The sequence below is a fragment of the Nicotiana tabacum genome, chromosome 20, assembly GCF_000715075.1.
Source record: "Nicotiana tabacum cultivar K326 chromosome 20, ASM71507v2, whole genome shotgun sequence".
NCBI classification, from domain to species: domain Eukaryota; kingdom Viridiplantae; phylum Streptophyta; class Magnoliopsida; order Solanales; family Solanaceae; genus Nicotiana; species Nicotiana tabacum.
The window spans coordinates 30,779,976-30,790,517 of NC_134099.1; positions in this window are offsets into that span (position 1 = coordinate 30,779,976).

Here is a 10,542-nt window from a genome sequence, read left to right on the forward strand (position 1 = left end):
CTGTAGGCAAAACTAACACCGGCGCCGTAGTCAAGGCTGTCTTGAGCTTCTGAAAGCTCGCCTCACACTCATCCGACCATTTGAACTGGGAACCCTTTTGGGTTAACTTGGTCATCGGGGCTGCAACAGATAAGAACTCCTCCACGAACCGACGATAGTAGCCTGCCAATCCCAAGAAACTTCAAATCTCTATAGCTGATGCTGGTCTAGGCCAGTTCTTAACTGCCTCAATCTTCTTTGGATCAACATGAATACCCTCTGCTAATACAACGTGATCCAGGAATGCCATTGAACTCAACCAGAACTCACACTTCGAGAACTTAGCATATAACTGACTATCCTTCAGAGTCTGAAGAACCACTCTGAGGTGTTGCTCGTGCTCCTCCTGGCTGCAGGAATATATCAGGATATCATCAATAAAGACTATCACGAACAAGTCCAAATAAGGCCTGAACACTCGGTTCATCAACTCCATAAACGCTGCTAGGGCATTGGTCAACCCGAATGACATCACCAAGAACTCATAATGCCCGTACCGAGTGCGGAAAGCTGTTTTAGGGACATCAGATGCCCTAATTCTCAACTGGTGGTAGCCAGATCTCAAGTTAATCTTTGAAAATACCTTGGAACCCTGAAGCTGATCGAACAAATCATCAATCCTCGGTAGTGGATACTTATTCTTAATTGTAACCTTGTTCAATTGCCGGTAATCAATGCACATTCTCATCGAGCCATCCTTTTTCTTTACAAACAAAACCGACGCACCCCAAGGCGAAACGTTGGGTCTAATGAAACCCTTCTCAAGCAAATCCTGCAACTGTTCCTTTAACTTTTTCAACTCTGGCGGGGCCATACAATATGGCGGAATAGAAATGGGCTGGGTACCTGGAGTCAAATCAATGCAAAAGTCGATATCCCTGTAGGGCGGCATACCCGGCAGGTCTGAAGGAAAATCCTCAGGAAACTCCCGAACAATGGGTACAAAATCAATAGAAGGGACCTCCATACTAGAATCGCGAACATAAGCCAAATTGGCCAAACACCCCTTCTCGACCATACGCCAAGCCTTCACATAAGAGATAACACTACGGGTAGAATGACCAGGGGTCCCTCTCCACTCTAAACGAGGCATACCCGGTAAAGCTAAAGTCACAGTCTTGGCATGGCAATCCAAGATAGCGAGGTACGGGGATAACCAGTCCATCCCCAATATAACATCGAAATCGACCATATCTAAAAGCAACAAATCAACACGAGTCTCAAGACCCCCAATCACTACAATAAAAGAATGATGAACTCGATCGACCATGATAGAATCACCCATCGGTGTAGACACATAAACAGGCATACTCAACGAATTACTAGGCACAACCAGGTATGGTGCAAAATAAGTTGACACATAGGAATACGTAAACCCCGGATCAAATAACACTGAAGCATCTCTGTCACAAACCAGAATAGCACCTGTAATAACTACATCTGAAACCTCAGCCTCGGGCCTAGCTGGAAGTACATAACATTGGGTCTGGGCCCCACCACCCTGAATTGCCTCTCTGGGACGGCCTATTGCTGGTTGGCCTCCACCTCTGGCGGTTTGAGCTCCACATCTAAGACATCTACCTCCACCTCTAGCACATCTACCCCCACCTCTAACTGGCTGGGCAGGCTGTGGAACACCTGGTGCCTGTACCAGAGCACGAGAGCCCTGATGAGGAAAACTACTCGGAGCTCGAGGGCAATACCTAGCAATGTGCCTCATGTCACCACAAGTAAAACAAGCCCTCGACTACTGGGGCTGATGACCCTGGAAACTCTGAAGCGGCGGTGCACTGTAAGACTGCTGATCAGAATAGTGCGTCTGAGAACCACGACCACCTGAAGTACCATGGGAGACCTGAAGAGCTGACTGAAATGGCCTAGGAGGATGGCCTCTACCATATGAATCTCTACCACCAAACGAGGTACCATTAAATCTACCTGAACGACGGGGCCACTTATCCGACCCATGACCACATCCCTGTGATAGAACCATCTCAACTCTGCGGGCCACATTGGTTGCCTCCTAAAATGTAATCTCACTCCCGGCCTCCTTGGCCATCTGAAGACGAATCGGCTCAATCAGACCATCAATAAACGTCTTTATCCTCTCTTTCTCTCCGTGGGAAATATGACAAGAGCATGGCAAGCTAGATCGATGAACCTGGTCTCATACTGGGTAACACTCATGGAACCCTGTTGGAGGCGCTCAAACTGCCTCTGATAGGCCTCTCTCTGAGTAACGGGGAGAAACTTCTCTAGAAACAACACTGTAAACTGCTCCCAAGCCAAAGATGGTGATCCGGCTGGTCTCGCTAAGCAATAATCCCTCCACCAAGTCTTGGCGGATTTAGATAGCGAAATGCAGCAAAATCGACCCCATTGGTCTCAACAATGCCCATGTTCCTAAGAACCTCGTGGCAGCTGTATAGGAAATCCTGGGGATCCTCAGAAGGAGCTCCGCTGAAAGTAGTAGCGAAAAGCTTGGTGAATTCGTCCAGTCTCCACAAAGCATCGGCGGACATAGCCGCTCCATCACCGGTCTGAGCCACTACACCCGGCTGAACTGCCACCACTGGCTGAACCACTGGATCCTGAATCTGGGGAGCTACCTGCTCCGGGTGCGTGTAGCCGGAGTCTGAGCCCCTCCTCCAGTCTGAGAAGTGGTTGGTACTACAGGAAGCAAACCTGCTCGGGTGACACTCTCCATAAGGCCCACCAATCGAACCAGAGCGTCCTGAAGAACTGGGGTAGCGATAAACACTCTCCGCCACTGCTGCTGCTGCTGCTCGGGGCTGAGCTCTGCCCCTACCTCGGCCTCTAGTACGGCCTCGGCCTCGCCCTCTGCCCCTAGTGGGAGTAGCTGCAGGGGCTTGGGCTACTGAGCGGTAGATGAGAAAGCGCGTGTTCTCGCCATCTGTGAAGAACAGAGTAGAAGTTCAATTAGCATTTGAGGAACAAATCCGCACGACAAGAAAGAACAAAAGTAAAGTTTGCCTAACTCGGTAGCCTCTGGGGGATAAATACAGACGTCTCTGTACCGATCCCTCAGACTCTATTGAGCTTGCCCGTGAGTTGTGAGACCTATGTAACCTAGAGCTCTGATACCAACTTGTCACAACCCGGATTTCCCACCTTCGGGAGTCGTGAAGGCGCCTACTAGTGAGAGCTAGGCAAGCCAATCCTTAACTTCTTACTTCGTTAACAATGACTTATCTTAACAATTATCGGCGATAGCATGAAAGCTACGGAACTAAATAAATATGCGGAAGATTTAAATTTAAAGAAAACTAAACAATAATGCTAGAATCAACATATGCCTCTACCCAAGAACTGGTGTCACATTACTCACGAACTTCTAAGAGTGCTAAATACAACCATTTGAAAAAAATATAAACTGTTTGTCTCGAATATATGAGATAACAGACGGAAATAAAAGATAGAGGAGACGACGGGCCTACGAACGCCTGCAAGGCTACCTCAGTTTCTCACTGAACTCAAGTTTGGCTCCCGCGCTACAACTTCTGTCCAAAATTTGGATCTGTGCAAAAGAGCACAGAGCGTAGTATCAGCACAACCGGCCCCATGTGCTGGTAAATGTCTGGCCTAACCCCGGCGAGGTAGTGACGAGGCTAGGGCCAGACTCCAGATACACCTGTACAGTTATATAATATATGGCGGAAAAGTAAACAAATAATAAGCAGTTAAAGCTGGGGAAGGGGAACATTCTTTGGGAATAACAATTAAAAGAAATAACAAGGAATAATGAGGAAGCTAGCACTATAACTTCTATCACAAATGAAGAAAATAAAGGCAACTTTCACTTTGCAGTTTCCTCTAATTGCAGGCGTGCAACCCTATCCCATTTCTCATATCTCGTGGTAGGCGTACCACCCGCTCCCATTTCATAATATCTCGTGGTAGGCGTACCACCCGCTCCCATTTGATTATATCTTGTGGTAGGTGTACCACCCGCTCCCATCTCATAATATCTTGTGGTAGGCGTACCACCCGCTCCCATTTCATTCTATCTCGTGGTAGGCGTACCACCCACTCCCATTTCATTATATCTTGTGGTAGGCATACCACCCGCTCCCATTTCATAATATCTTGTGGTAGGCATACCACCCGCTCCCATTTCATAATATCTTGTGGTAGGCATACCACCCACTCCCATTTCATAATATTTTGTGGTAGGCGTACCACCCGCTCCCATTTCAGTTCATCACACAATCACAAGAAATCCCGGCAAGGGAACATAAGTAATATAATAACTTCCCGGCAAGGGAACAAGGATATCAAAATAGTCATCCCGGCAAGGGAGAATCAGCTATAACCAATCTCACTTTGCTAGTACTTAGTTCAATTAATGAAAATACTTAATCATAGGGGATCATTAATTAAAGTATACAAGGTGTCATTCAAAAACACAACAACTTTCAAGTTAAGACCCACAGTCATGCTTGACACCAACGTATAGATATTCGTCACCATGCCTATACGTTGTACTCAACACGAAGCAAGTACCAAATATGACTCAACTCCTAATCCCTCAAGCTAGGGTTAAACCAAACACTTACCTCGATGCCTTGAACACCACTCAAGTCTCAATTATAGTTTTACCTCTTGATTACACCACCAATCCTCTCGAATCTAGTCACAAGTTGCTTAATTGCATCAATAAATGCTAAATGAGTCAACCCCAATGCATGAAACTGAGTTTTCCAAAGTTTTACCCAAAAGTCAAAAATCACCCCCGGGCCCATGTCGTCGAAACCCGAGGTTCGGACCAAAACCCGATTACTCATTCCCCCACAAATTCAAATATATGGTTTGTTTTGAAATCGAACCTCAAATTGAGGTCCAAATCTCCAATTTTAGAAAAACCTATGTTCTACCCAAATCCCCTAATTTCCCCATAAAAATCTTTTATTTGAAGTTGAAATCATGTTAAAAGATGTTAAGAAGTGAAGAAAATGAGTTAGAAATCACTTACCAATCGTTTCGGAGAAGAAAAGTTGTTTGGAAAATCGTCTCTTATGTATTGGGGTTTTGAAAAGTGTAAAATAACTGAAATTCACGTGTATTTATACCTCTCTGAAGTTCCCACCGCAGACCACGCAAGAAGGACCACGGCCGCATAGGCTTCTTGAAGGCCTGTGGATCTATGCCCCGTGCGGACCACGCAAAGCCGACCACGGCCGCGCAGCACCCACAGCGGACCGCACAAAGGCGACCGTGGCCGCGCTTGCCCCTTCGCGGCCGCACGCGTTTCCTCGCGGCCGCACAAAAGGGTTAAGCGACCTGTCAAAATTCCTGAACCTGCAACATCTGATCTTTTAAAGCTTAAGGCATCCTGAAACCTACTAGAAACTCACCCGAGCCCTCGAAACTCTAGACCAAGCATGCACACTATCTCAAAAATACCCTACAAACATATTCGTGTGATCACATCACCAATGTAACATCATGAACATCGAATTGAGCCTTAAGATCCATGAAATTTCTCAGATTTCCTTTTAAACATCTGTCATGACCCAAATCCCGAACCTGGTCGTGATGGTGCCTCTCGTGAAGATAAGGCCAGCCAGCCTAACCCAATTCGTCCTTTTAAACAGTTATTTAACACAATTATAGTACAACATGGTTTAATAATACCAAATTGCGAAAAATATAAATAAAATGCGAAAACCCAGCCCGACACAGCCCTAACCGATGTTTCACAAGTCACGAGCATCTATTAGGGTATAAATACAACTGAAAGCTTAGAGTGTACAAATACAGACTAATGAAATAAGGAGAGAGAAAAGCAGTGCTGCGAACGCCGACAACTACCTTACTAAACTCTGATGACTCTGCCTCCGATCAGCCAAAACATACCTGAATCTACACACAAGGTGCAGGGAGTAATGTGAGTACTCCAACTCAGTGAGTAATAAATATAAATAATGGCTGAAAGCAAGAAAACACGTACAGGCACAAAGCATTCTATACAGAAATAGTGAAATCACTTAAAACCAGTAAATCAGTGAAGTATCAAATGAAATCTCTTTTAAAACAATTAAAATAGGTAATTTGGCAGTAAATAACAAGTAGAAATCTGCGCCTCGAGCTCAGTATCAAAATACAAGTAGAAATCTGCCCCTCGGGCACAATATCAAAATAATAAGTAGAAATCTATCCCTCGGGCACAGTATCAACCACTCAGTACAGTATCAGCCCCTCGGGCTCACTCTCAGAACAGTATCAGCCCTGGGGTCTACCTCACAATCACTCATATCAGCCCCTCGGGCATAGTATCAATCACTCAGCATAATGGGTACCCACGCTCACTGTGGGTGTGCAGACTCCGGAGGGGCACCTTACGGCCCAAGCGCTATATCAAGCCACCTCGTGGCATCATCACTCAGCATATCCTCACATTGCTCAAGCCACCGCGTAGCATATAAAGTATCATAGGCCCTCGGCCTCATATCACTCGGCTTTATATCAAGCTACCGCGTGGCGTACAAAGTATCATAGGCCATCGACCTCATATCACTCGGCCTCACATCACTCAAGCCACTGCGTGGCGTATAAAGTATCATAGGCCCTCGGCCTCATATCACTTCGCATATCCTCACATATGGCCCTCGGCCTCACTCAGTCCGAAAATCATCATAAGCCCCTCGGGCATTTGTAAAACAGTAGTTCTCAGCCCAAAATATCATTTAGAAATATCATTTGAGTTTTAAATCTGTATAAAAGTGGCTGAGTTTGTAAAATAATAATCATCAACATGACTGAGTTTAAATATAAGTCAAAACAGTGAGGAAATAGTGATAAAAATCCCCGAAGGGTTCATATAATTGGCACGAAGCCCAAATATGGCAAACAACCCAAATCATGATGATAACAAATAAGTTTCAGTAAAATACGCATTAAAATCATAAATCGGGACGGACCAAGTCACAATCCCCAATAGTAAAAGACCCCGCGCTCATCATCTAGCGCGGGTTTTACCTCAATATAGTACTACAATGTGCAATTCGGGGTTTCAAACCCTCAGGGCATCATTTACAATCATTACTCACCTCGGACCGGCTAATTCTCTAGCTCGCGATGCCTTTGCCCCTCGAATTGACCTCTGAATGCCTCGAATCTAGCCATAACGATTCGATTCAGTTAATAAAAATTATAGGAATTAATTCTATATGGAATTCTACATTTTTCATCAAAAATCCGAAATTACACTCAAAATTCACCCGTGGGGCCCACATCTCGAAACCCGGCAAAAGTTACAAAATATGAAATCCCATCCAAACACGAGTCCAACCATACAAATTTTACCAAAATTCGACAACAATTCGGCCTCCAAATCTAGAATTTTCGTTTTTGAAAGGTTTACAATTTTCTCCAATTTCTTCCATTTGATTCACTAATTCATGATGAAAATAACCATGAAATCATTAAATATAATCACTTTTAGATATAGAACACTTACCCCCAATATATATGGTGAAAATCGCTTCGAAAATCGCTTCGAAAATCGCTTCAATCCGAGCTCCGTAGCTCAAACAAATGGGAAAACTCTCGGACTCCCGAAGTATACACTGTCCAGGAATTTTGGGGGGTACTGTTCATATGTTTTTACTGTTCACGGTACTGTTCATGGGGATACTGTACACGGTACTGTTTCTGCGTACTATTCACGGTACTGTTCATGGGGATACTATACACGGTACTCTTTCTACAATTTTCTGCAATTTTCCCCAAGTCCGAAATCACTCCGAGACACCTCCGCAACACTCCCGAGCCCTCAGGGCTCCTAACCAAACATATACACTAATTCAACAACATCCAACGAACTTAACTGTGCGATCAAATCGCCAAAATAACGTCATATACCATGAATTAAGCTTTAAAATCCAAGAATTCTTTCAAATTTCATAAAACATCAAATTTTCTATTTTGAGTCCGAAACACGTCAAACGACGTCCGTTTTCAACCAAACTTTACAGAAAGTGCTTAAACCATATATAAGACATGTACCGGGCACCGGAACCAAAATACGGACCCGATATCATCACTTTCTAATCAAATTTCATTTCCATTTTCCTTAAATATTTTCAGAAAACAAATTTACTCAAAAATTCATTTCTCGGGCCTAGGACCTCGGAATTCGATGATTCTTGTTCCTATGAGTCACAAATAATGATATGAACATATTCCTTCAATCGAAACTCAATTCAGAGTTTGTTTACTTAGTGCGATACCCATTTTGCTCATTAAACAATTAACATATGATTCGCGTGAAAAACTCAATCGCGACTTGATGAAATTAAACCAAAATTTCCAAATCACTCCTATAATTCTTTATCAAAATTCCGGAAGTCTCGAAATCAAATTTCGAACTCTATAACTAAAAATGAACCCTTGGATCATTACATGTTTATGCTCAAAACGGCAAAATCTTCCAAAAACGCTTCCAAAACATATCCGAGCCTCATGGGACCCCGACCAAAAATGCCAACATAATTCATAACATCATTCAAACCTGATCCAATCATCAAAACACCTCAAACAACAACAAATTACCCAAAATTCATCGAATTCAAGCCTAAGTTTCCAAAAACTTCCGAAATACTCTTTCGATCAAAACCCCGACCAAATGATGTCAGAATAACCTGAAATTTCGCACACACATCACAAATGACATAATGAAGCTACAACAACTCTCGTAATTCCATTATGACTACTATATCAAAATCTCGCCTATCAATCGGAATTCGCCGAAATACTAACTTCGCCAATTCAAGCCTAATTCTACACTGGACCTCCAAAACAAATTCCGATCACACTCCTAAGTCACAAATCACCTAACGGAGCTAACCAAATCATAAAAATTCCAATCAAAGATCAAATACACATCATTCAAATTTTGGTCAAACCTTTCAAATTTCAAGCTTCAACTGAGAACTGTTCTTCCAAATTCATTCTGATTAACCTGAAACCCAACACCAATGATTTACATAAGTCATAATACACCACACGGGACAAGTAATGCCCAAGAACTGGCGAGCGAAGTGCAAAAACTCAAAACGACCAGTCGGGTCGTTACATCCTCCCCCACTTAAAACACACGTTCGTCCTCGAACATACTTAGAGTTGTTCTAAAAGCCAACCAAGAGCTGTATAACTTTACCATGCATATACCCGGGGGTGATCCTACATCACCCTATCTCATATAGGTCCTATAACACAATGTAACTGAACTTTCTCAATCCAACCTAACACATAAACCTTAGAACCACATTTCCACTTCTGAAATCATCTATAAGATCAGAATCTCACATCTACACTTTGAATAAGTCCGAACAAGCTGTATTCACCCATACCTGCATCGTCAGGTGCAATTATATGACATACCACATAACTCAAACATATGTAGAGATAAATTCCATTCATAGCAGTTGTACGCAACAACCGAATACAGGTAGAAAACTTCTTATCAACTAAAGTCTCATTCTAGCACTTTCATATACTGCCAATCATAATGAAACACGCAATAAGCCATAACCACTTCCTAGATCAACCATTCATGAAGCCACTTTTTTTTTGGCAAATACCAAAGCAAATTTCTGAGCCGAACCTCGATATTATCCTTCCAACATGCTGAAATCGAATCCGTTGTATTCATTGATGATCCTAACGATCTCATCTAATCCAACACAATTACTCTTCCCGCTCGACTTCCATTATGAAACTCCGATAGAACCGCACCATAGGTACCTATAACCAACAGATCGTAATGTCTCACAACGCTGAAAGGTAACACATAGATCCCCATAATTGCTAATAGCTCAAAACAACCAAAGAAAGACATCCTTCGCCAACAACAACTCGAAGTCAACAAAACCGTCTCGATGCCGGACACATATCCCATATAGGTCTACCAATGGACCATACATCAACTCCAGTTACACACAACATATAAATAATCCTTCGAAAGTCCACAATGACTGAATCATAGCACATACTAATATCTGACTAACTTACCCACATTTTGCCATCCACAACCACAATCTAACCTGTATATGAGAACTCCTAATCTCTAAGTCCATAAAACACATGAATTACCATATCTGATCCCAATTCTGCCACTCTCATATATAACTCACCTCTAGTACCCAATCACTTCACGAGAGATACAAAAACATTCTTCTATGCCACCAAGCAAACTCGAATATCAGCGGTCAATCTAGCCAAAAAGTGCCGTAATACTACCGAAGTGCCATCCACTTTATCATGTTACCCTTTTTCTGAACATATACTATCGTCAAATCACTTCTAATTAGAAACATCATTCCCTTAACCATATGAGGCTACCAACTGCCTAAGAGTTTTATGAACTTCCTTTCGGAACTAAACTGTAACTCTACACACGCAAATCTCTATCCTCCACTACATACCGCACATACCATACCATCCTGGTATAACATGAGAATTTCATCTCCCTTCCGAGCC